This window comes from Chlorocebus sabaeus, chromosome 22 (genome assembly GCF_047675955.1).
Source record: "Chlorocebus sabaeus isolate Y175 chromosome 22, mChlSab1.0.hap1, whole genome shotgun sequence".
In the NCBI taxonomy this organism is placed as follows: Eukaryota; Metazoa; Chordata; class Mammalia; order Primates; family Cercopithecidae; genus Chlorocebus; species Chlorocebus sabaeus.
Window position 1 is genome coordinate 56,979,120 of NC_132925.1, and position 27,441 is coordinate 57,006,560.

The 27,441-nt window shown below is 39.6% G+C and overlaps 1 protein-coding gene across 3 annotated transcripts in view; it reads right to left on the minus strand.

Annotated features, from left to right (window-relative positions):
- GRM7 (glutamate metabotropic receptor 7) overlaps nucleotides 1-27,441 on the minus strand; it is an 899,796-nt gene that overhangs the window by 166,479 nt on the left and 705,876 nt on the right. The window lies entirely within an intron of this gene.

Here is a 27,441-nt window from a genome sequence, read left to right on the forward strand (position 1 = left end):
CCCAGAGGATTCTTGTGAGCAGATAAATTGAGAAAAACTGGCATGCAGTCTACTGTCTTCCCCTGGGTAATAAGTGTAAATGTCCCCAATCAAGTAAAAAACAAAAACAAGAAACTACGGCAGTACGAAAAGCTACACTCACCTCCTTTGTTAGGTGTTTTATTTAAAAAAAAAAAAAATGTTCTAAAGTTATTTTGGATAATACTGCAGTGCTGGCTATCTTCCCTAAAATTCTGTAAGCATTACTGTCATTTTCACTGAGAACTTTTGCAGCAATGTGAATCTATTATCACAGGGGAGAAGTGGGGCTTACTATTGAAGGCCTTAATTGTATTAGACTATTTCCTATGAATTCAGGAATTATTTGATAAGAAAATAATATGGTCTGGAAACCTTTCAAGGTTGGCCATCCCCCATTTGCAGATGACATTTAGACTATCCTAGAGGAGAATGTATTTGCTTAATTGAAACACTGGTTTTCTGGAGGGCAACATAACCAGCAGTGTTCTGAGAAATAATGGCATTAGAAACAACAGGAAACTTTACTATTGGGTGGAAATCTCATTAGAGTAGGCATCTCTCCTCTTTGCCAGCACAGCATCTGCTCTTTCTCTTCCCTGGTATCAGTTCCTTAGATTTCTTTTCCATATGCTTTCTGTGCAGTTGAACTTACACTGAAGCTCTTGGGTTGTGCACATGACCCAGGCCTAACCAATTAGTATATTGTAGTGGTTCTCAAAATTAAGAATGCATCACAATCATATGGACTTGTTACAATAGAGTCTGCAAGATTTTCTGATTCATTGGATCTGGGATGTGGCCTGAGGAATATGGTTTTTTTTTTTTTTTTTTTTGAGATGGAGTCTCACTCTGTTACCCAGGCTGGAGTGCAGTGGCGCGATCTCGGCTCACTGCAAGCTCCAACTCCCAGGTTCACGCCATTCTCCTGCCTCAGCCTCCCGAGTAGCTGACTACAGGTGCCCGCCACCACGCCTGGCTAAGTTTTTGTATTTTTAGTAGAGACGGGGTTTCACCGTGTTAGCCAGGATGGTCTCGATCTCCTGACCCCATGATCTGCCTGCCTTGGCCTCCCAAAGTGCTGGGATTACAGGTGTGAGTCACTGTGCCTGGCCAGGAATATGCATTTTTAACAAGATCCCAGGTGATGCTGCTGAGGATTGTTCAGGAACCACATTAGTCAACTACTGATACATTCCAACCTCCTAGCCACAGATATTGGGTCAGAGATGGCATAATTATGTCCCAGGTCATAGAATTTAATTTCATGACTATTTCTGAGGTCACATAGGATAAAAATATTTGTTTTCACTGGACTCAGAGTTTCTACGGTATAAGGTGGCTAGTGCTGATGGCTAAAAGAAGGAGTTTATTAGAGACAGAAGCTAACATAGAGGGAAGTTAAGTGGAAAGACAAAGATCACTGGTGAGCTTGTTTGAGCTCCTGGATATAGTTATCCCTGAAGCAAGAATTTTCCTAGACTATGACATTATGTAAGCCAATAAATTTATCTATTTTAAAATACTTTGAACTTTATTATTATTACTTGCAACCAAGAGTCCTGAGCAATATATGCATGAAATAGTTTTAGTATTCACAAGTCACAAAAGATGTACTACCTCTGCAAGTTATTATACAGAATAATTCCAATTAACAATTAAGACTGATTTTCCCCATAAGTAGTTAATTGAATTTTTAATACAATTGAACTAAACAATAGACTAGAAAGATACTGGAAAGTCTGAGACATGTTTTCAAGTGCATAATTTTAAGAGATAAAGGCAAAAGATAAATAATATATTGCATATTGGAATTTCAGTGTTGTGTTAATATACTGAATGAAATGCATAGCAGAGAGTGATTCTTCCATCAATGCTTGAATGTGAACTACATTCAAATTCTGAATTGGATGTAGCTAACTCAGAAAAACAAATGGCTCAGGAGTTAAACTTGGTAAAACAGCATAACCTTTTAATGGTTGAATTTAAACTTTAACCAGAGACCCAAGCATCTTCAGATGACTCTAGTGTGAACTTATTTTACCAAGCACAAAACCCAAGTCAGCACTAATAAATCACTTACTATAAAGCACAATCTTCTCTTTCTCAATATGATAATTTTTGAGACAATAAGTCACTGGAAGCCATCTCAAAGTCATAAAATTAGGGAAATAACTTATGACAGGAGAGAAAGATATGCATTAACTTTACAAATGTCAAATTTCAAGAGTTGGAAACTAAAAAAATTGCTGGTATTAATACAACAAAGATAAATACATTTGCTTCATTTCAACATTAGCGGTTACTAATGTTCCACACAATTAAACTTTATAGGAATAAATGTAGGGCTCCTACAAATATATAAACAAATTATCATCATATGTAATACTTTACAGCCAGTTTCAAATGCTGCCAACTCATTATTTTTCCCTTGGAATAAAATAAAATACCTGGCAATGCTGCACAGCTTTTTATTTTCTCAACTTATCCAAATATATACAAGAGCTGTAACCATGGACATCACACTGACTGATCACTTCATTTGTTTTCAGTTTTCGTTTAAAGCAGGTTTCAACTCAATTTAATTGTATATGTTAAACCAACAAAGATTCCTCCCGCTCCAGATGGACAAAAGTCTCATTTACTCCCTTTGCTAACAAAAATCATTATTGAAAATATAATCTGTGTTCCATGAAGGTACTGATTAACCTTTAAAAGCTCTAGTAAATGAGAATTTTGTTAATATGATGTGTATCATTTGTATATATCTACACCCATCCACACAGATACGCTGCCTTGTTTCATAAGAAACAATCAGCTGCAAATGCCCATGGGTATCTATTTTAAAGGGAGATAATTATTTAATGCTATGAAAATCAAGTCTAATGTCAGTTTACTTTTCAAGAAGGCTAACAGGAATGTAAATTTCAAGTTTCTCCTAAACTCTGCAAAAAAACTGTGTTTCAGTTAGCTGGAAAGCCAGATGTAAGGTGCAGAAAGATTAAGAAAAAGACTGACGTGTTTATCATCTTCTTCATTAGAAGATGCAAGTTTACATTTCTCCATAAAGATGCATTTTCCCCCTGGACATCCAAGGTTTATGGCTTTAGGGTACCTGGTCTGCTTAGTAGGTGGCTCCTGGGGAAAGGCTCTTGAGATCCTAGCTTTTGGCAAGAGAACAGAACTTTACATCTCCATCTCATAGCAAAAACTGACACTATACATGGCAAATAGATTGCATAGATAAATGGATCAATAGTTTAGGCAAAGAGCAAATTATGCAGTTCTGGTCAAAGAAAGCAAAAATAAGTTGCTTGTAGAGTCCTAGTTTCATTCTTATACAAGTGGAACAAAGAACGAATATGCTATTGTTAACTTAAAAAAAGAAACTCAGACAGACACGCTGTCTGGAACAAAAGATTTCATTTGGGAAGAGCAAAGGGTTGTAACCCGGGGTGTGCAGCACACCCAAGCAAAATTAAGACAAAGGAAAGACACCCACACAAATTGCTTTGAAAGAAAGGTCACTGGTCTCAGAAACTCACTACAGGAGTTGTCATTAGTTCACCGGGGGAGGTAGTCATTGGTAGGCAACTGTCCTGATCTGAGGTTCTTATCTGAAATACTGTAGGCCAGAGAAAATTCCTGTGAGAAGCTCTTCTTGCTGTTTGCAAGCTATGAGCAAGACATTCAGGGATGCAAGTATGTCAGCTTCTTTGTTATGGCCCTCACTAACTCTATTTTGGTTAGTGTTTTGACATGTGACTCTATTTTGTACTTCTCACTTCCACACTGCCTTCAGCCTTTGAACTTTGATTTGTGCATACATGATGGTTGGAGCTATAGTAGCCATTTTTCAACAAGAAAAAGACAAGCTGGCTGGGCACAGTGGCTCACGCCTGTAATCCCAGCACTTTGGGAGGCTGGGGCAGGTGGATCACGAGGTCAGGAATTCAAGACCAGCCTGGTCAACATGGTGAAACCCTGTCTCCACTAAAACTACAAAAATTAGCCTGGCATGGTGGCAGGCGCCTGTAATCCCAGCCAGTCAGGAGGCTGAGGCAGGAGAATTGCTTGAACCTGGGAGGCAGAGGTTGCAGTAAGCCGATATTGCACCTCTGCACTCCAACCTGGGCAACATAGCAAGACTCCGTCTCCAAAAGAAAAAATTAAAAAAGCCTAAGACACACAGCTCATATGCTGAGGATGGCCTACCAATGACTACCTCCCCTGGTGAACTAATGACAACTCCTGTAGTGAGTTTCTGAGACCAGTGACCTTTCTTTCAAAGCAATTTGTGTGGGTGTCTTTCCTTTGTCTTAATTTTGCTTGGGTGTGCTGCACACCCCGGGTTACAACCCTTTGCTCTTCCCAAATGAAATCTTTTGTTCCAGACAGCGTGTCTGTCTGAGTTTCTTTTTTTAAGTTAACAATAGCATAAAAATAAAGAAGACAGAAAGACAGACTAAAAATAATTTACACCTCTGAAGGCAAAATTATGTCACCAACTGTCTTTAATGGTTAACCAGTTCTCCATGGGCCATCTACTAATTGTTGTCAAGCATTCCATCTAATACATTTTCTCTTATTTATGCATTTGGTACATGAAAACCTTCTGAGTGTATCAGAAAAATTCACCAATAATTCAAGTTCTTACATGGATAGTAGGCAACTCTAGAAAGAAATGGAAGTTTTTGTCTTTGTCTCCTGAGAATGCTCAGAAAAAGGTGTGGTAAAGTACTGAATTCAGAAAATAAGTTTTGACTCCATTGCTTCTGACTCAGACAGAATACAGAAAAAGCACCACCAGCTAAAGTTTTCTAGCACACATGTTAGGGGAAAAAATGGTGTCTGGCTCTAGTAGAGAGACAAAGCTACTCCACAAGGAATGTGCAGACCTTATAATCACTGGAATTTTAAAATAAAACTAAATTAGTTGCTGTCTTACTGCCAAACACAAAAACCAAAGAGATAGTTATAAACACCATTCAGGGCATCCATTTTTATGGAGAAGAGATCTGTTCCTCTCCCTACGCAGACACACTCTATCTAAAAGAAAATTTTATCACTTCAGGGATATATTTCTTGGTGAAATTCCATTTGCATATTTCCAAAGCTTACTCCATAGACCAAGCTGGCTGGTGCTTTTATTGCATAATTCTCTGCAATATTATTTTTACTTGTTAGAACCTTAATAGAATGAGCTAATTTAAAAAAAGAACTTTCTTATTAAAATGCCATTTGTTCATTAAAATACATTTTGTCCTGTCTAATTTATAGAAAAAAAGCTTTTTAGGAAAAATTCATAGGAATGTTGAATTTTCAATACTAGGAAAGAGCCAGGTTTTGGTTCTGATGAAGAGGAGTGAGGTAGAGGAGTTAGCAAGTGCTTGACAAGGAGTTCTGCAGCACCTCAAGACATTTTTAACCTCAGCCCATATTTTGAACATTAAGTAGCATGACTAGACAGTGAACAGAATTTAGGGACTCTATATTACAATTAAAAACATTGCCAATTCACATTCTACTTATTCAAAATTTATAATTATAAAAATCATCATTTTTTAAATGTACTCCAGGTAGAAAGAATTGTACACAGCATTATTATAATTTTTTTTTTTCTTTGAGATGGAGTCTCACTCTGTCACCCAGGCTGGAGTGCAGTGGCACGATCTCAGCTCACTGCAAGCTACGCCTCCCGGGTTCACACCATTCTCCTGCCTCAGCCTCCCGAGTAGCTAGGACTACAGGCACCCGCCACCATACCCAGCTAATTTTTTTGCATTTTTTTAGTAGAGACGGGGTTTCTCTGTGTTAGCCAGGATGGTCTCAATCTCTTGACCTCATGATTCGTCCGCCTTGGCCTCCCAAAGTGCTGGGATTACAGGCATGAGACACTGCGCCCAGCCAGCATTATTAGAATTTTTTTAACTGCAGCAGACCCTGGGCTTCCATGGAAGGATCCAGAACTGTATTTCACTGCAAAGCCCCAGGGGATCCTAGACGGGAGACTTCCCTAAGGTTTCTGAGGCTCAACTTTGAATTGAAGCAGTAATTCCTAATTTGATTATACATTTGAATTACTTGGGGATCTTCTAAAAATTTCAGAACCTGTACCATACCCTGGATAAATTAAATTACAATCTATGAGGGGCAAGAAATAGGCATTGGTGTGTTTCAAAGTTTCTCAGGTGATTTCAGTATGTGGACAAATTTGGGAACCACTGAACTAAAATCTCCAAAAGGCTGGGATGCAGAAGAAAATCTTTGTTTTGTTAAGTGAAATAGTGACTACAAAACCACTTATCTGGTGATATGATTTGACTGTGCCCCCACCCAGATCTCATCGTGAATTGTAACTCCCACAGTTCCCATGAGTCACGGGAGGAACTTGGTGGGAGGTGATTGAATTATTGGGGGGAGTCTTTCCTGCACTGTTCTCATGATAGTGAATGAGTCTCATGAGATCTGATGGTTTTAAAAATGGAAGTTTCCCTGCACAAGCTCTCTCTTTGCCTACTACCATCCATGTAAGAAATGACTTGCTCCTCCTTGCATTTCACAGTCAGCCATGATTGCGAGGCCTCCTCAGCCATGTGAAACTGTAAGTTCAATAAACCTCTTTCTTTTGTAAATTGCCCAGTCTCGGGTATGTCTCTATCAATCAGTAACATGAAAACAAACTAATACAGTAAACTGGTACCAGTAGAGTGGGGCACTGCTGAAAAGATATCCAAAAATGTGGAAGTGACTTCAGAATTGGGTAACAGGCAGAGGTTGGAACAGTTTGGAGGGCTCAGAAGAAGACAGGAAAATGTGAGACAGTTTGGAACTCCCTAGAGACTTGTTGAATGACTTTGATCAAAATGATGATAATGATACGGGCAATGAAATCCAGGCTGAGGAGGTCTCAGATGGAGATGAAGAACTTGTTGGGAACTGGAGCAAGGGTGATTCTTATGGTTTACCAAATAGAATGGTGGCATTTTTCCGCTGCCCTAGAGAACTTTGAACTTGAGAGAGATGATTTAGGGTATCTGGCAGAAGAAATTTCTAAGCCACAAAGCATTCAAGAAGTGACTTGGGTGCTGTTAAAGGCATTCAGTTTTATAGGGGAAGCAGAACACAGAAGTGTGGAAAATTTGCAGCCTGGCAATGCAATAAAAAAGAAAATCGCATTTTCTGAGGAAAAATCCAAGCCAGCTGAAGAAATTTTCATAAGTAACAAGGAGCTGAACATTAATCCCCAAGACAATGGGGAAAATGTCTCCAGGGCATGTCAGAGGTCTTCATAGCAGACCTTCCCATCACAGGACTGGAGGCCTACGAGGAAAAAGTGGTTTCGTGGGCCAGGTCCAAGATCCCCATGCTGTGTGAAGCCTAGGGAATTGGAGCGCTGCAGTCCCAGCTTTTCCAGCCATGACTAAAAGGTACCAAGGTACGGTTCAGGCCATGGCTTCAAAGGGTGCAAGCCCCAAGCCTTGGTAGCTTCCATGGGGTATTGAGCCTGTGGGTACACAGAAGTCAAGAACTGAGGTTTGGGAACCTCTGCCTAGATTTCAGAGGATGTATGGAAACTCCTGGATGTCCAGATAGAATTTTGCTGCAGAGGCAGGGCTCTCATGGAGAACATCTGCTAGAGCAGTGCGGAAGGGAAATGTGAGGTGGGAGCCCCCAAACAGATTCCCTATTGAGGCACCACCTAGCGGGGCTGTGAGAAAAGGGCCACCAGCATCCTTCAGACCCCAGAATGGTAGATCCCCTGACAACTTGTACCATGTGCCTGCAAAAGCCACAGACCCTCAATGCCAGCCCATGAAAGCAGCCGGGAGGAAGGCTATACCCTGCAAAGCCACAGGGGTGGAGCTGCCTAAGGCCGTGGGAACCGACCTTTTGCATCAGCATGACCTGGATGTGAGACATGTAGTAAAAGGAGCTCATTTTGGAGCTTTAAGATTTCACTGCCCTGCTGGGTTTTGGACTTACATGGGGACCTTGTTTCGACCAATTTCTCCCATGTGGAATGGCTGTACTTACCCAATGGCTGTATCCCCATTGTATCTAAGAAGTAACTAACTTTTTAAAATTTTATTTTACAGGCTCATAAACAGAAGAGACTTGTCTTGTCTCAGATGAAATGTTGGACTGTGGACTTTTGAGTTAATGCTGAAATGATTTAAGACCTTGGGGGTCTGTTGGGAAGGCATGATTGGTTTTGGAATGTGAGCACATGAGATTTGGTAGGGACCAGGGGTGGAAATGATATGGTTTGGCTGTATCCCCACCCAAATCTCATTTTGAATTGTAACCCCCACAATTTCCATGTCTTGTGGGACAAACTTGGTGGGAGGTGATTGAATTTTGGTTGGGGTTCTTTCCTGTGCTGTTCTTGTGACAGTGGATTAGTCTCATGAGATCTGATGGCTTTAAAAATGAAACTTCCCCTGCACAAGCTCTCTCTTTGCCTGCCGCCACCTTTGTAAGATGTGACTTACTCTTCCTCGCCTTTCACCTTCTGCCATGATCGTGAGGCCTCCTCAGCCACATGGAAGTGTAAATCCAATAAAGCTCTTTCTTTTGTAAATTGCCCAGTCTCAGGTATGTCTTTGTCAGCAGTGTGAAAACAGACTAATGTATCTGGTCTTTAATTCTTCATCTTGTGATGCACTATTGAGATGACACAAGGCCCTCAGTTTCCCAGCATAGAAATAAAGAAAAATTCTGAGCCCCATCAAGGGAAATTCCAGGTACCTAGCTAGCCCTGCCACCAGCAATTAGGGAAGTGAATGAATAACTTACTAAGCAAGAAGATAACAATAACCACCCAAGTAAGTCAGGGTCATGAGATGTTTGGTTCCCGATGTAAACTAAAGATAACATCTTGACGTATGTTCCTGATTTGTTTTCATAAACTGAGACCCCCTGCTAGATGAAAAATGCTGATTGCGGCCGGGCGCGGTGGCTCAAGCCTGTAATCCCAGCACTTTGGGAGGCCGAGACGGGCGGATCACGAGGTCAGGAGATCGAGACCATCCTGGCTAACACGGTGAAACCCCGTCTCTACTAAAAATACAAAAAACTAGCCGGGCGAGGTGGCGGGCGCCTGTAGTCCCAGCTACTCCGGAGGCTGAGGCAGGAGAATGGCGTAAACCCGGGAGGCGGAGCTTGCAGTGAGCTGAGATCCGGCCACTGCAGTCCAGCCCGGGCTACAGAGCAAGACTCCGTCTCAAAAAAAAAAAAAAAAAAAAAAAAAAAAAAAAAAAAAAAAAAAAAAAAAAAAAAAGAAAAATGCTGATTGCTGTCATGCAGACCTCACACAAACTGGAACTGGAAAATGAACACGAAAGTTCCCAGAATGCCCCCGCCCTCAACTCATTTTGAAAACCCTCTCACCCCTGCCCTTAAAAACCCTTGCATATAAGTCATCCTGGAGTTGGGTCTTTTTTTTTTTTTTTTTTTTTTGAGATGGAGTCTCACTCTGCCACCCAGGCTGGAGTGCTGTGGCATGAACTGGGCTCACTGCAACCTCTGCCTCCCAGGTTCAAGCAATTTTTGTGCCTCAGTCCTCCCCAGTAGCTGGGAGTACAGGCATGCTCCACCATGCCCAGCTAATTTTTGTATTTTTAGGAGAGATGGGTTTTCACCATGTTGGCAAGGCTGGTCTGGAACTCCTGGCCTCAAACAATCCACCCACCTTGGACTCCCAAAGTGCTGAGATTAAAGGCATGAGCTCCTGCTCCCGCCCCTGGTCAAGTTTGGGTCTCAAAACATTTGCTGAAACTTCTCCTCGCTTGGTGCCCAGCAATACACACCTTACTTTCTATGCAAATCACAATGTCATTGTTTGGCTTTGCTGCACTGGGTGGGAAGCCCCAAGGTTGGTTCAGTAACACTGCCTCTTTTTAAAAGTCTGAATGGGGCACCTAAAATGCTTAGTTATACTCTATTATGATATTATAATGGAAACATACAATGTTGTAGTGGAATCACAAATTTTCACAGTCAGGAAGGTCTTTAGGCTTAAGTTTCATAATGTCATTGGTTAAACAACTTAAAATGCCTACAGAAGCTGGACATATAAACAAATGAAGTTAGTGGGTAAAAGAAACATTTTTTCCCCACCCCAAAGAACCAAGTCTAATGGAACACAAGTTTGTTAAATTATATATCAAGAACGGATTTCATTGTATTTCTCCCTAAATGACCTGTATTTACTATTTTAATGCTTGCATTATCCTCAAAAACAAAAAAATTATGAGGAAGGTTCTTATCTTAAGTTTGCAGATTTCAAAACTCCCAAATTGAATAGTTAGCCACAAAAGTAAATCTAGGTCTGTCTTTGTGAAATCTTTCTATACCCTTAAGTAAAACAGACCCAATTTACTTGATTTCAGAATTTTTTTTTTTCTTTTTTTCTGGAAGAATCAGAACAGCCTTATGGGAAATCTTCAGAATTTTTTTTAACAACTTCTATGCCTTTTTAAAAAATACCATATTCTCAGATTGCCAAACAATATGCATCTGCTGATACCAGTTAGCTATCTTTTTTTTAAATTCAGTGTCACAAGTTATCCCTTTCTGAAATAGTTCTGCCAGTAGAGAAGCCATCTCCTTGTAAACAATTTATTTGCTAACTGCAAATGACCTCCTATTTCTTCTTGCTCTGTGATGGTTTCCTAAAAGATGTTTAACAATCAAGGATAGACATGTTTTATTCTAATTATTAAATACATTTGAAAATACTTTTTTAAAAGCCTGAATTTAAGAATAATTATAATGTAAACATAATTCACATGAATCTCTCAATGAAAAAGAATGAGTTGGGTTCTTATTTTAAATTTATTTCAAATTAAATGTGTTCAAAACTGGACACATAATCTGTACCAGGGGCTGCCAAGCTGGCCTATGGGTCAGAACCCATCCATGGCCTATTCTGAAAATAGTTTTATGGAAACACATCCACATTCATTGATGTACACATTATTTTTGGCTGCTTTTATGCTGAAACAATGGTAGAATTGAATAATTGGGAATCCATAGCCAGAAAAGCCTAAAGTATTTACTATCTGGTCTTTTACAGAAAAAAAGCAGCTGATTCAGATCCAAAGAAAGCAGAAATACAAATCCTTAGTGTATGGTAGCTTTATCTATTCATAAGCCAGAAGTTAGGGTCATCTTTGATATTTCCCTTTCCCTTAACCACACATATTTAAATTACCAAAAAAACGTATGTCAGTTTTATGTCATGCAATAAATGATTTATATCATCAAAAAAACTACATACGAAGTACTTACTGAGTTCTGGACCTGGTTGAGTTGCCAGGAACAAAACAGATAAAGGTTACTTCCTTAGAGAGTTGAATCCTCCTTTCTGATCTTTGCTACCATACGCTCTTCAGCGAAAGCTTTCTGTCCAGTTTCCTCATCTCCCTTTCCTGCTGGTCTTCTCCTAAGAAAATTATTGCACGATATCCAGCACTATCCTTTTAATGTGCAGGTCTAATCATGTCATCCTTTTGGTTAATATGATCAGTGACTTTTCATGCAGGTCTAATCATGTCATCCTTTTGGTTAATATCATCAATGACTTTTCATTGCTCTCACACCTCCCATATAACTGTGCACAGTCTGGCAGAGATATCCATCAGCTGGCTTCACTGTCCTGGCTTTATCTGAATTCTGTGAAGTTTCCTGTCCCACAGTGGCTTTCATGTCACAATATACTGCTCAATAACCCTTAGGCTTACCTAAGTTTTGTTCAGGAAGTGCCTATACCTACTGGAATGAACACTGTTTCATTAATTCATAAAGATACCTCTTCACAGCACTTTGTCATTACAATTTGTAATTATGCAAAGATGATACTCGATTCAAGTCTATTTTCCCAACTAATGTGTGTATGCTGCATGAGAGCACAGCCTCCAATCTCTTTATCCACTATTGCAATTCAGTATCTGGGAAGAAATGCAGTGGCATTGTTGGATTAAATGGATAAATGACGGTGTGAAGGAAAGAACAGACTGACCGCTCTTTTAGAAGTGATTTTTCTATACTCAAAATTTGAGTTGAAGTGTAATTAGAAGTGATGAAAAGATCCATAATTACTTTTGTGATTCTCATCAGTTTTCTGGTCATTTAATGCATATCTATGTATAAAATGAATGTTTGCAGTTGAAATGTCCTTGGCATTTTCTTAAAGGAAGAAAGAGAATTAAATATGGAGCACTCAATTGCTAGGTAGAGGACAAATGAACACAATTAGCACATTATGAAACAGGAGAAAAACAAGTCATGTGCAACCTGCAGCCAAGGACAGAACATGATTTCAATAGTCCCTTACCTCTCTGAATACTCTCCTTCAGTAGGCTTAGGTACAGCTCGAAATAGAAAGAGTATGAGTTAGGAAGTCAGGCTGTCCTGGGTTCAAAGCCTAGTTCCATCACCTCCAGAAAGTATGGCTATAAGCAAGTAGAAGATATGGAATCTCAGTTCCCTTAGTTTATTAGGTAGGAAGACTAAATAAGATGACATGTATAAGGAACAGCATGATGCCTGAGACATGGCAGTTACCTAAATCATTAACTATGGCTCCAATGATCAATATATTTCATGCAAAGAACTTTAAGATGAATATTCCCATCCCTCCTCTCTCTCTTGAGCTTCAATTCTTCCAGCTGAATATTGCCAGTATTTAATGTCATAGTGGCTTTTCAGACCCTGGAGATGTAAAACTGAACACATCAACTTCCTTCCCTTTTTCTAGATCTCTCCATACACACTTCAGCCTGTCTTGATGGATTAGAGTAGATAATAACATGAACATTGGAATCAGATAGATGATCATGGGTTCAAATCCTAGCAGGGTGATCTTGGCCAAGTTATTTAAGCTCTTGAAACCTCACTTTTTCATCCGTGAAATGGAGACAGTAATAATTACTTCCTACACTTATTGAAAAAGGACATGTTGTCTGACACATGGTAAAAGTTTGATGAGTTCTGTCTATTAAAATTATTACTAATGACAATACATTCATCTTTAACTCTATACCTTGCTCCCTTTGGAGAATAACAATTGTGAAAGTTTGTTCCCGTTTTCTCCCACAAACCCTTTTCTTCTTTGTCCCCAATGATGACCATCTATTAAAGTCATCCTTACTGGGTCCACTTAATTGCTCTCTCTGATTTGGGGTCTTCCCTTCCTTGTTTCTTACTCCTTTACTCTGCTTTATTTCTCTTCATAATAATGGCTGGCTTAAATCAAACATATGGGTGTTGACTTCTGTGTCCATCTCCCTCCACCTGAATGTAAGCCCAGGAGGTCAGAGACCACATCAGTGGTGTTTCCTAATGTTCATCTGTACCTAAAAACAGCAGTTCACAAGGACTGTTTGTCTGAAGTTGCCAGAGTGCCTTCTTGGAAGGCAAGTGTGAGTTTACTACATCCTGGATTAAAACCTTAAATGTCTCCATTGCCCACCTGAGGCAGTGCAGACTTTTCCTTTGATTGTTCACGTTACTCCAAAGCAGATCCCTGAACCTCCACTCCAGTTTCATTGGCCTCTTCTAACAAAGGGCAGTGATTGGGCTTCCCTTTAATACCAGAGTCCCTATTTATATTATTTTATTTACACGTAACCTTTCAGCTGTCATTTTTCCCCTTAATTCTTCTGCCATTATCTTAAATGTCCCAAATCTTTCCTGATACCTTCAAGTTAGAAATGGCCTTTCCCTTGTTTGAAATCTCTTAGCATTTCATTTGTGCTATCTTTCTCTTCCCTGTACTTACACTTTGAAAAGTGGGGCTATTATCTATTTTGTATAATCCCCTACAGAGCTGAAAAGAAATATGGAACCTGGGGCATATTCTATCCTAAGAAAGAACTTTTAGGATTAGGATATAAAAGGATAAATCCTTAGAGAAAAAAAAAATGTCTTCTTTTATGCCTTTGAACACTTGTTATTCTTCTTTTGTGCTTGAGCCTTCTGTATCTGACTAGCTTTAAATATGACAAACTATACAAGAAAGAACAATCGAAATCCTTAAATCACTGAAACTAAATCTTCTTTTCTAACCAGCTCAGCCATTCATCTTAGATTTTCACACTCAAGACAACTTGCAAATTGCTTTTTACCCACTCACCTGGGGTGAGTCATGCTCTCTGCCAGGTAAGTGGAGAAGAATGGCTTACTAGGGCAAGAAAGGCTTTTGATTATTTTTTCTGTTATTCCCCTACTTTCTATTTTTATAAGTCTTGAATCTCTTCTTTTCCTTTTCTAAACTAAAGGATAGAAACTGTTTTTATACAGGTTATTTAGGATAGTTATCTCACATTTCATTATAATGAAAACTAGCCCTTGAACATAATCTTTTGATACAAAGAAACCACTCTATCCAATACAGACACATCACGGGAGGCAGGATGCATATTAGTGTATTGAAGACTTTGAGATGTTTTGCTCTTAAGGAAAAACGAGGCCTCCTTGATTTAATCTAGTGCTTTCTAATCCATTTGAGTATAGAACAAACCATGCTTTTTCTTCCTGTAATATCTATCTCTCAACATTCTCTGGAATCTGTGTTCCTTCAATAACACTGTAGAAAACAGTGATGTTGCTTAACTAACACTTTGGTTGGGATTCTAGCAGCAACTTTCAGGCTTTCTTTGTTCTTGGGCTAGAAGAACTTGTGGGGTCATTGCAAAACTTACAGAACATGAACTGGGTTGCAAACGCTCTCAATGCTAGCTAGATCATCTTGATCGACTCACTTAACTTCTGTGTGGTCAATTTCCTCACCAGTAAAATGGAGTTACAGAAAAACCAAATATGACTCTATATACGAGAGTATTTTAAAGGGGTAATAGTCAATTACAGCTAGTATTTTTATTTTTTCCTTTTTAAAAAAATATAAGGGGGAAAATAAACTTTTTTTTTTTTTTTTTGAGACAGAGTCGCCCAGGCTAGAGTGCAGTGGCCAGATCTTGGCTCACTGCAAGCTCCGCCTCCCGGGTTTATGCCATTCTCCTGCCTCAGCCTCCCAAGTAGCTGGGACTACAGATGCCCGCCACTTCGCCTGGCTAGTTTTTTTGTATTTTTTAGTAGAGACGGGGTTTCACTGTGTTAGCCAGGATGGTCTCAATCTCCTGACCTCGAGATCCGCCCGTCTCGGCCTCCCAAAGTGCTGGGATTACAGGCTTGAGCCACCGCGCCCGGCCAATAAACTATTATTTCACATGGGTTTTGGCTTTTTTACTGGCTCATTGTGTCCATGCCTTTGTTCATGCACGTCCCGCTGACTGGCATACTCTCTCTCCAGCTAAAGTTAGCAAGACTGAACCAAATACTTCCTCCTGGTGAACACTTGGCAAGAAAAACTAAAAGGTCAACCTCTATCTTACAGGGCAATGGGTTAACGCTTCCTACAAAAAGCATAAATCAAAAATGTTTTCAAGCATGTGCTATCCAGTGATGAATTGGACAATCAGTTCTTTAACAGACAACCCGAGAAAACAACTCAAGCAGTTGGAATTTCAAACTCAGTTGCCCGTTCAGGGGGTGTGGCATAACATATTTGCGTAAGAGGCTTTCTGGTATCTTTCATGTCACTTCAATGTAAGTCACCACCCATTGCCACTGAATTCTGTCCCATGCCCTGTGGAGTTTGGCAGAAGGCTGCTGAAATGTATGTTCATTGGTACTGATGTCTATTTTACATGAATATATTTAAAAATTCAATTAGACTATTTAACAAACAGAATCTACTATCTCAAAAACTTTTAAGTCCACAAAGCTAAGAGAGAAGTGGCTTCTAAACCAAACATGCATATCTGCTTACTTTTTTGCAGTGAGAAGTTAGGTCAACTTCAGAGAATGAGACAAATAAAGTGTTTATCTGATTCACATTATCTTCCAAGACTGCTGGAGGACTAACGGGATATAAAAAGTTGCTTTTTCCTCAAACAAAAATATGCTTACTAAGGGTACTACAATGTCCTGGAAGGACCTTCCATGCCAACATTCTGTAGCAGGAACAAGTGGTCTTTATCCCATCCTTCTAACATCATCTTGTAATTCTCCTACCCCATAATCAAAGGCCATTCACTGAGCAGCTTCTGTGTTCCATGCACTATATTAAACAATAAAAATACAGATATGAGAAACACCTATTTTCTTTTCCTCAATAGGATCTCAGTGTCACAGTATAAATTTACATATAAATCACACTAAATTCAATGTAATTTAAGATATAAGTGGGACCCAGTTGGTCCTTAAGCATCCTTTTCTAGAATATTGGAGCAGAGACTCTGAGGATGAATATGAGTGCTTTAGTGAAACAAGATGGCAAAAAGACATTCAGAAACAGTGAGTAGCTTGACAAAATGCAAGAAAGCATGAATGCACTAGATTCACAGATGGTGATGAGGATGAAGGTCTGTAAGTAGTTTCAGTTGAACTGCAATATAAAGTGCAAGCAAGGGAGGAAGAAAGAAAATGTTGGAGACTAAGACACAGACAGGCAACAGATTATGGAAAAACAATTTGCTAATTATTCATTCAAGGACTATCTGCCATCTCTGCAGTATTTGCCACATTATATCCATTAGGATACAATTGTTGAACAAACTGGATATGACCTCCTGAGCTTAGAGTAGAAGAGATGGCCAAGGCAAAAATAATATAACAATAAAATGTATTATAATAAGTGTTAAACAGGAAATAAATAATGTGCTGATAGAATTACATGAAGGCAACCTTTCCAGTAGAAGATGAGAGAAGTAGCAAAGGTGATTTTTTAGCTGTGATCTGAAAGGTGAAAACACAAGCATGGGAAGTAACAGGGCATGTATGCAAAGATCCTGAAAGCAGGAAAAGCTCCAGATATTAGAACAGGGCTTCTCAAACTTGAATGTACCAACAAATCTACTGTGAACCTTGTTAAAATGCAGATTTGGATTCAGTTGGCCTGCAGTGGGCTTGAGACTCTGAATTTTTAGCAAGCTCTCAGGTAATGTTGTTGGTCTGGGGAGCAACAACGTTAATCAACATAATAGCACTGTGTTAGAGAAACAAAAATCAGAGAATGCATCCAGAACTCAGTGGTAAAGATAAAACACTCTACATGAGAGTGGGGAGAAAGAAAGGTGAGCTGAGAACTATCACATATGCCATTGGGAAATATATGATTAGCAACAGGCTTGCAATTCATTCCCCTTCTCCACAGGGGCTGCGAGTGAGGATGATATGGGAGCATCCTCCAGAAAAACAGAAGAAAGGTAGCTTGATTGCATTTCCTTTTTTGTATTAGATACATTACTTACAGATCTAATTTATTATCCCAGAGTAGACCAAAAAGGAAGTAAAGACCTAGGTGTGGTATGGTACTTCTATGCCTCTCCCTATTTTGCCTGTGTCTCACAATTATTTGAAACTCTGTAATTAAGGGTAAAACCTGATAGTGGGGATTATGGATTCAGTTGTGTCCTCCTACTGCAAAGTCATAGGTTAAATTCCTAACCCCCAATATGACTGTATTTGGAAATGTCACTTTTAAGGAGCTGAGAAAGGTTAAATGAGGTTCATACAGGTGGGGCCCTAATCCAATAGAACTGGTGTCCACAAAAGACGGTGAGGAGACAGGAAAGGCCATGTGGGGACAACATGAGAAGGAGGCCATCTGCAAGCCCAGAGGAGAGCCCTCATCAAATACCAATGCTGATGGCACTTTGTTGTTGGACATAAAACCTTCAGAAATGAGAGAAAATAAATTTCTGGGGTTAAGTCATCCAGTCTGAGGTACTCTGTTATGGCAGCCCTAGCCTATCCGTGTACTAGGTAAGACCACTGATTTGTATAAATCAGACTTGACAATCAAACTCTTTGTGTTCATTCGCCTTTGCAGAGTTGAGAAATAATACTGTAGCATGATTGACGGCTTAAAGCAATGCTCCTTTGGCCAGGATATTTATTAGAAACATGTTGGAAGACTCTGAAACACATCCATACCAAGATTCTCTCAGAAGGGTTATCATTTCATTGGTCAGTGATGGAGCCTGGGCATTGGTACGTTTCCAGCCTTCCTATGTGGTTTGTATGTGCATCCAGAGCTGAGAAACAGTGGAGGAAATTATGCTTTGAAAGATACTTCTGGCCACCCTAGAGGCAGCAATAGTAGATAATGTGCTTGTAAATAAATATAGGGTACACACGTTGGTATCTGTGCTTCTTCAGACCTGATAGGTGATAAATAAGAAGCAAGGTTCCCCTCCCTTCAGTCCTCAACATGCACACATTTCTAGAGCATCTGACTTTATCTTGGATGGGAAGCCAAGCAGCTGTCTTGGGCCACATATCCTGTTGATGCCCTCAATGCCAGGCTCCTTGGTAATTACTCATTTTAATGAAAAAAAAAAGCTACTGTTAATATATGTGCATTATTGAAATGCACTCTCCAATCTTTCTTGCCAACCTGCATATTTCTACAATAAGTCATTTGTTCAGAGCTCAATTATTTTCTGATGTTTGATTAAACAAAATCAACACCAAAATAATTCTATTAGGGTTAATTGACATCTTCTCACAGGAAAATTAACCACTTTGCTGGTCATGCTTTTAATAACAAGCTTCCCAGATTTCAATGGCCATATTTGAACACAATTCTTGAGGACTGCTTGAAGACTGAATATAACCTTACAGTTACTATGTCAACAGTTCAAACAATTAACAAAACAGTTACCATGTCAACAGTTCAAGCCATTATTCAGCCTTATGGATGGCACTGCAATATTCAAAAACTTGGCAGCTAGAATTTAACTATTAAAGCCTTATAATTAGTTTCTTAATCTAGAGCTTGAAAATGATAAGAGTTTAATGCCTAGACTATGTCAATAACTTTTAGGCAATAATATTTACTAAAATATGTGGACCCCTAATTGTCTTATTAAATATATTGGGATAAAAATGAAATTAGCATGGGCCTAGGTCAAATAAACTTTCTGAGCATAATAATGAACCATTATTATTTATTATTTTGTTCCCTTCCCTCCTACTGGGATAAATTTGCTATACTTGCAGAACTCTCCTAAAGCCTAGAAGCGCTACATCAAATCTACAGGCCCTTCTTTTCTTTTCCTTTTTGAATACTAGGTTAGTGTTTTACTTGGAAAACTTCTTCAGAACGAAAACTTACCCATAGCAGTTTGTTTCACCATAGTATATCGAAAAAGGATTTGCTTTTCAATAATAATTATTGAACTTTCACTCTATGTCAGGTATTAAATATATACTACCTCTAATCCTCATTAAAAACAATGTATGGTAAGAATTATTCCCCTGAACTTGGAATGAGCAAACCCAGGCTCAAGTATTAAATGTAAATTTAAAAAATGTATCCAAGTCATACATCTTATAAGATTTCAAGAGATACATAGTCATATATCACGGAAAGTTAGCCTCCTTTTCATCCTTGGAAACAGGTTGTCCAAAAGCAAATGCTTTTACCGGTTTTCTATGCATGTTTTAATGCATTTGTGACAACATCGTCACTAATTGCATTGCTTATGTTAATTTTAATGTCACTCCCTCCACTGTCTCTTGAGGAGAGACAGGAGGAAATAAAAGAGCTCCAAGGGCATTTGAAACATCAATGATTTAATACTGATCCTGCTTATTTCTGAGGGTCACTCCCCACGTTGCTCAGCTCTAAAGTACTCTAGGGTGATCCTGCCTTATTTGGAAGAGACTGGCTCAAGAGAACAAGGAGGGGATTTACATTTTCATGCCTCCATTCAGAAATATTTTTAATAATTTTAGTTACAAATTATTTGAAGATTGTTAATGAGCTTAAGTTTTTTACAATTGCCAAGTAGGTTTTTGTTTTATACAAGCCTATAATGAAATACATATCTTCCCTATGTATGTTCTTAGGCCAGTCACTAAATCTTTATAATCATTTTTTGATGTGATCCATGAGGACAGTGTCTGACTTGGAAGTTGATCAGAAGGATAAACTCTGAAAAACTAAAAGCACTCAAAACATGGAGGATGATAAATACATGGCAATTTATTTTTCTATTCTTCCTTGCTCAATACATGTTTTTGACTTGACAAATATTGATATTCTAATTTGAAATTAACATTAATTTCAAAATATATTCAAACTACAAAACTACATCATGACGTTTCTTCCTAGATCGGTCAATATCTCCATGTGCCATTTAGAAAATCAGAATTTTAGAGCGTCTCTTTTAACATTTCCTCTTCTCATCTTCCATGTCCAACTCAAGACCAAGTCTTACTTATTTTATCCTCTAAGCACTTAGCATAGCCACCTATATTTCTCATTTTGCACCATTACCTCCCACAGATTGAGCCCAGTGGATTCCTCATGTAGGCCCAGAGTCTTAGAAGACCCTCCATTCTGGTTCACACACATCCACTAGATTTCATCCTCCAGACACAGCAGTCTTTTCAGAAGGCAGATCTAGTCATCTAATCTAGTCATAGTAACCCTACTCTTCTCTGTTTAAAATTCATTAAATGGGTTTTCATTGCTCATAAGTTAAAAACCCTAATTCTTGGCATGGCCTATAAGACCTGCTTTTTATGCCTCATCTCATATGCTGCAATCCTATGAGTATTCTCCAAAGTTCACCCATAGCTGAGCTCTACAACCATACTCTGCTCTCTCTCATGGATGGCTTTTCTTTCTTTTGCCCAAGTTAGCTCCTCCTCCATCCTCCAGCCCTCAATGCCTCAGTCACTTCTGCAAGGATACCATTCCTAATCTCTCATTTAGGTGGAATTCCCTTAAATGGAGTCTCATACTATCATTGTCAATGATGCAGTTTCATACTGTACATGAGAGAACATCATATTATCATCTAGTCTCCTTGCCGAGTGCCAAGTTCAGTGAGGGCAGAGACAATGCTTTGGTTCACCAGTTGAGCCCTCATCAGCTAGTACAATGCCTGGCATCAGACAGACAACTAATAAGTATCAGTCAAATAAATATCAAAATAATGGTTATTTACAACAGAGGATAGCAATGACTTCTAATAGAAGGTAGTATAGTTTACTATGTGCCATGCAATTTTTTGGGCACTTGAAACATGCAGTAGTCTCACAATGAATCTTTGCACTAAATATTATATCTTTTAAGCCCTACTTTACAGAGGTGAAATTATGAAAACATAGAGGTTGCTATGGTCTGAATGTTTATATCCCGTAAAATTCACATGTTGAAACCCAATCACCAATATGATGTTATTAGGAGGTAGAACCTTTGGGGGTGATTAAATAATGAGGACAAAGCCTTCATGAGTGAAATTACTGCCCTGATAAAAAAAGGTCCCAGAGAGGTGCCTTGTCCTTTCCACCATGTGAGCATGCAAAGATAAGGCATCATATATGAACCAGGAAGCCAGTCTTCACTAGACTCCAAATCTGCCAACACCTTGATCTTGGACGTCTGTGAGAAATAAATTTCTGTTGTTTATAAGCCACTCAGTTTATAATGTTTTGTTACAGCACCCCAAATCAGATAAGATAGGTTAATTCAGAGGGTAATCTATGCTAGTCATCTAAAATGCTGGTTCCACTTTAAACTTTTAAGTTAAAAAATAAGTTTTACCAAGATTAGCCATGCTTTTGGCCCTTCCTATAGGGTGTCTTTTAAGTATGTAGATATGGTGACTTCTCACTGCATAGTGAGATATCTACACAGATGGCAGGAGTATGAGCTGGGACTACCGCACATGCAAGAAAAAAGTTAGCAGAGTAATGACTTGAGGTGCTGCTGAGTGTTCTACTGTTATGAGTAATGTTTTATGAGTTACTCCTTAACTGTAAGCATCTGCCTTAAATATAAGTGTCAGTGGGTAAAAATATTTGCCAATTCAAGATTCCTACTGCCAAACCCACATCCTAAAATTCAGGCAGTCGTAACAATGTTTTAATTTGCCATTGAAAGGTACACGGATTGTTAGGACTAAAAAGAGTCTTGAAGAATAGCTTGTAGTTGAACACATCATTTGACAAGAGAGAAAAACAACAACAGCTACTGCAAAATGTAAGTTAAAATGAAAATCGTGTATCTACCCCATTGGATTCCTTGTTTGTAGGCTGTCATGGGGACTCTAAGACAGACAGGGAGGGGAAGAGATTCTATAGTGCCAGTTACAAAGGATCAGGTGAAATTTTACATTGAGATGGCTTGTGGGGAATAGTAACAGAACTTAGACAACAATGTTTCAAAATTTTAAAATTCTAATTCCTTCAGATCTCACCTTATTATTACTAGTGACAGCCACAATTATAGTTTAACAGTAATGGTACACTTAGAGTGAACCAACCAGATCTATGCTAAATGTTGCTTAAGGATTTTACCAGTTATTTCATTTGATTTCTCACAAGTGTCATCCACATTTTACATCTGAGAAGAATGAGACATGGAGAGACCAGGCAACTTAACCTGAAGTCCCCAGCTGGTAAGGAGCAGAATCAGGAGGAGACTCTGGCTGTCTGACTTCAGTATCTGTGCTACTAATCTAAGCTGATTCCTGGGCGGTGCCTTTTCTGACCACCCTAAGTGATCACTCTCCCTATCCACTACCACTCTCCCTATCCACTACCACTCTCCCTTGGGGCAGGAGGCAACTTGGGAGTCTTTTAGACATCCAGCTGAACTGCATTTCCAAGCCCATCATGGATTTATGTTGTCAGCAGTACTGACATGGGCCACTGGCAGGCCATGTGTAGGACTTTCTCCATCAATACCCTGCCTTATGGATATCAACCTGCTGATTACAGAGAAGGGAGGAGGCCCTCAAAATGGCAGCACCAACTAATGAAGAGAGTATGGATCCTTGAAAGATTGAATGGAGCCCAGGTCCTACTATCCCCACACCAACTCCAATCCCCACTGTCTGTCCACACTAGACTGTGACATGAGTATGAGTGATAAATCAACTTTTATTAGGCTAAGCAGCTGATATTTGGGGGTGGATTACTTACCCTAGCTAATTTCTCACTGTTGGTTTCCTCCATAGCGTTGATTACAATTACATTTGTACTTTATTGTATATTACTCATTCAATGTTATCACATTTGCTCAACTGTAAGCTTCTGAGGGGAGTGACTGAGTCTGTTTCATCTACCACCATAGCTAGCAACTAGGAAGAGTCCAGCCTGAAGCACACACATAGTGATATTTGTTACATGATTGTTGGGAAGATGGAAGCCAATGCAACAAAATGAATGGGCATATACAAAGAGTTTCTTCCCCAGTGTGATGTGGCTACTTTAAACAGGGTTTAGGTTCAAGAATCAGGAGTGCCAGCATCTACAAGCATATTCTTAAATAAAAGCTTTAGGTTCAAGGACTAAAGATATTCTTCTCCAAGTATTTCTATGGAATTAGAATGCAGGACCAAATTATGTTTATGTATCTAGCAACATTCTACTTTGCATGGCTCCATCATAGCTTTGCATCATAGCTTTGCACAGAGGGTGGGGCACTAGAACACTGCACTGAGACATCAGACCCCTTACCCCTACCCTACAGGGCTACCCCCCATTAGTTGAGTTCTTGAAAACAAATTGGGAACTTAATCTACATTTACAATATGTCCATGGTCCCTTCCTGCTATCACAGCTTCTTCAAGAAGATACAATAAATGAAAAGAAAGATCTCCCTGTAATCCCAGCACTTTGGGAGGCCAAGACGGGCAGATCACGAGGTCAGGAGATCGAGACCATCCTGGCTAACATGGTGAAACCGCGTCTCTACTAAAAAATACAAAAAACTAGCCGGGCGACGTGGTGGGCGCCTGTAGTCCCAGCTACTTGGGAGGCTGAGGCAGGAGAATGTCGTAAACCCAGGAGGCGGAGCTTGCAGTGAGCTGAGATCTGGCCACTGCACTCCAGCCTGGGTGGCAGAGCGAGACTCCGTCTCAAAAAAAAAAAAAAAAAAAAAAAAAAAAAAAAAAAAAAAAAAGATCTCCTAGGTAAGAGCTGATATGGGTTAGGCTTTGTGTCCCCATTCAAATCTCATCTTAAATTGTAATCCCAATAATCCCCATAATCCTCAAGTGTCAAGGGAGAGACCAGGTGGAGGTAAATGAATCAGAGGGTGATTTCCCCCATGCTGTTCTCAGGAGAGTAAGTTCTCATGAGATCTGATGGTTTTATAAGAGGCTTTTCTCCCTTTCTCTTGACACTTCTCCCTCCTGACACCTTGTGAAGAAGGTGCCTTGTGCTTCCTCTTCACCTTCTACCATAATTGAAAGTCTCTTGAGGCCTCACCAGCCATGCTGAACTGTAAGTCAATTAATCCTCCTTCCTATATTAATTACCCAGTCTCAGGAAGTTCTTTATGGCCATTTGAAAATGAACTAATACAATAAATTTGTACCAGGAGTGGGGTGCTGCTATACAGACACTTGAAATTGTGGAAGCAACTTTGGAACTGGATAACAGGCAGAGTTTGGAACAGTTTGGAGGGTTCAGGAGAAGATGGGAAGATGTGGGAAAGTCTGGAACTTCCTAGCGACTTGTTGAATAGCTTTGACAAAGATGCCGATAGTGATATGGATGATGAAGTCCAGGCTGAAATGGTCTCAGATGGAGATGAGGAACTTGTTGGGAACTGGATCAAAGGTGACTCTTGCTATGCTTTAGCAAAGAGACTGGCAGCATTTTGTCCCTGTCCTAGAGATCTGTGGAATTTTGCACTTGAGAGAGATGACTTAGACTATCTGGCAGAATAAATTTATAAGCAGCAAAGCATTCAAGAGGTGACTTGGGTGCTCTTAAAAGCATTTGGTTCTATGCATTCAAGAGATGGTTTGGAATTGGAACTTATGTTTAAAAGGGAAGCAGAGCATAAAAGTTTGAAAATTTTGCAGCCTGATGACAAGGAAAGAAAATTCCATTTTCTGAGGAGAAGTTCAAGGCAGCTACAGAAATTTGCATAAGTAACTAGAAACCAATTGTAAATAGCAAGACAATGTGGAAAATGTCTCCAGGGCATGTCAGAGGTCTTCACAGCAGCTTCTCCCATCACTGGCCCAGAGGCCTAAAAGGAAAAACAGTTTTCTGGGCTAGGCCCAGGGTCTTGCTGCTTTGCACAGTCTCGGGACTTGGTGCCCTGCATCCCAGCTGTGACTAAAAGGGTCCAATGTACAACTCACACTGTTGCTTCAGAGGGTGCAAGCCCCAAGCCTTGGCAGCTTCCACACGGTGCTGGGCCTGCGGGTGCACAGTAGTCAAGAACTGAGGTTTGGGATCCTTCACCTAGATTTCAGAGGATGTACGGAAACACCTGGAAGTCCAGGCAGAAGTTTGCTATAGGAGTGGAGCCCTCATACATAACCTCTGCTAGGGCAGTGCAGAAGAGAAATGTGGGGTCAGAGCCCCCACAAAGAGTCCCCATTGTGGCACTGCCTAGTGGAGCTGTGAGAAGAGGGTCACTGTCTTCCAGAACCCAGAATGGTAGATCAACCAACAATTTGCATTGTGTGCCTGGAAAAAGCCACAGACACTCAATACCAGCCAATGAAAGCAACCAGGAGTGGGGTTGTACCCTACAAAGCCACAGAGGTGTGGAGCTGCCCAAGACCATGGGAACCCACTTCTTGCATCAGTGTTACATGAATGTGAGACATGGAGTCAAAGGAGATCATTCTGGAGCTTTAAGATTTGACTGCCTGGCTGGATTTCAGACTTACATGGGGCCTGTAGTCCCTTCATTTTGGCAAAAGGTTTCAAGGGAGAGACCAGGGGGAGGTAATTGAAATATGGGAGTGGTTTCTTCCATGTTGTTCCCATAATAGTGGGTGAGTTCTCATGAGATCTGATGGTTTTATATGGGGCTCTTCCCCACTTCACTCAGCACTTCTCTTTCCTGCCACCTTGTGAAGAAAGTTCCTTGCTTCCTCTTTACCATCTGACATTATTGTAAGTCTCCTGGGGTCTCCCCAGCCATGCTGAATGGTGAGTCAATTAAACTTCTTTCCTTAATAAATTACCCATTCTCAGGGAGTTCTTTATAGCAGTAAGAAAATGGACTAATACACGAGCCTACCATGTACCAGGCACTATGATAGTATCATTCACATTTATACTTTTATTGACTGCCTGGGCAGTCCTCTGACCCAGGAAATAAATAACAAAAATTGGTATTTATAGTTTCCATTTATTGTACAACTATTATGAACTAGGCATAAGCATTGTCATATGTGCTTTATATATATAAATATATACAATTTTATATATTAATATGTTATATTTAATTATGACAACAAATATATGAGGTAAATGTCAAGAATTGTAAAGGATGTGAGATTTTACCCTACTTTCACACTAACAAGTTAGCTTGCACAGTCTCATGAATGTTGGAAGAAGACACAAGACTCTTAGGTCAGAGACAAAGCACAATTTACTACTCACAGGAATAGCAATAGACAGTCATATCATTTGTCTTGGTTTCCAAAGTCTCAATTCCCATAGGGTGTGAAAAAGGTCCAGATGCATGCTATACAAGCTGTAGGTTGTTTTACACGTGAAAAATCCTGAGTTTAGGAAACTCCATTATTTTATAAGGGGCCTGTATGCAAAACTCTTCAATCTTTAATGTGAGCATTATTTTTATTATCTTGAGCACAAAACAAATTTTCCTCTGCTCCCTAAGGAGAAACTTATCTCTATTTTCCAGTGTGTACTATGTAAATATTCTTGGAAAGATGGAGTTTTGAAACAAAAACTGAATTTCTTTATTCATAAGACATGCAGAAATGTGAAAAATTGATGAATAATTTTTCATATTTTATAAATGTGATAGCAAAGCTAAGAATCACTAAGTAATTTACCTAGTTAACTAACCCATAGGAAGATGAATGGGGATTCTAAGCCTGATGTATCTAACTCCAAAACTCACACTAATATCCACTGTGAAATACTGCTTCCATATTTTATTGAGCAGGAGAATGGGGCTTAGAGAAATTAAAGATTAAGCCAATTGAGGCTGAAGGAGCTTGTAAGCAAGGGAACTGGGATTTGAGTACACACCATCCAACTACAGATCTGGTAGTCTTGCCACCACACCACAGCTATTGATCAAACATCAGTGTACCTGAGTTTGCTGGGTGATCCAGGACATTTCAAGAAAAGCATACAGAGCAAAGAAAGGTCTGGAGAAAGCAGGAAGCCCAGTTGGCTCAAGTGAGGTGAGGAAGCCTCAATGTGGTGGAAGTAGAAAATACACACACACACACACAGAGAGAGAGAGAGAGAGAGAGAAGAAAAGGGGGAAGAGAAAAAAGGAAGAAAAAGAATAAGGAGGAGGAAGAGAAGCAGAGAAAGGAAAGAAAGAGAGGAAGAAAGGAAGAGAGAGAAAGAAAGAGAGAGAGAGAGAAAGGAAGGAAGGAA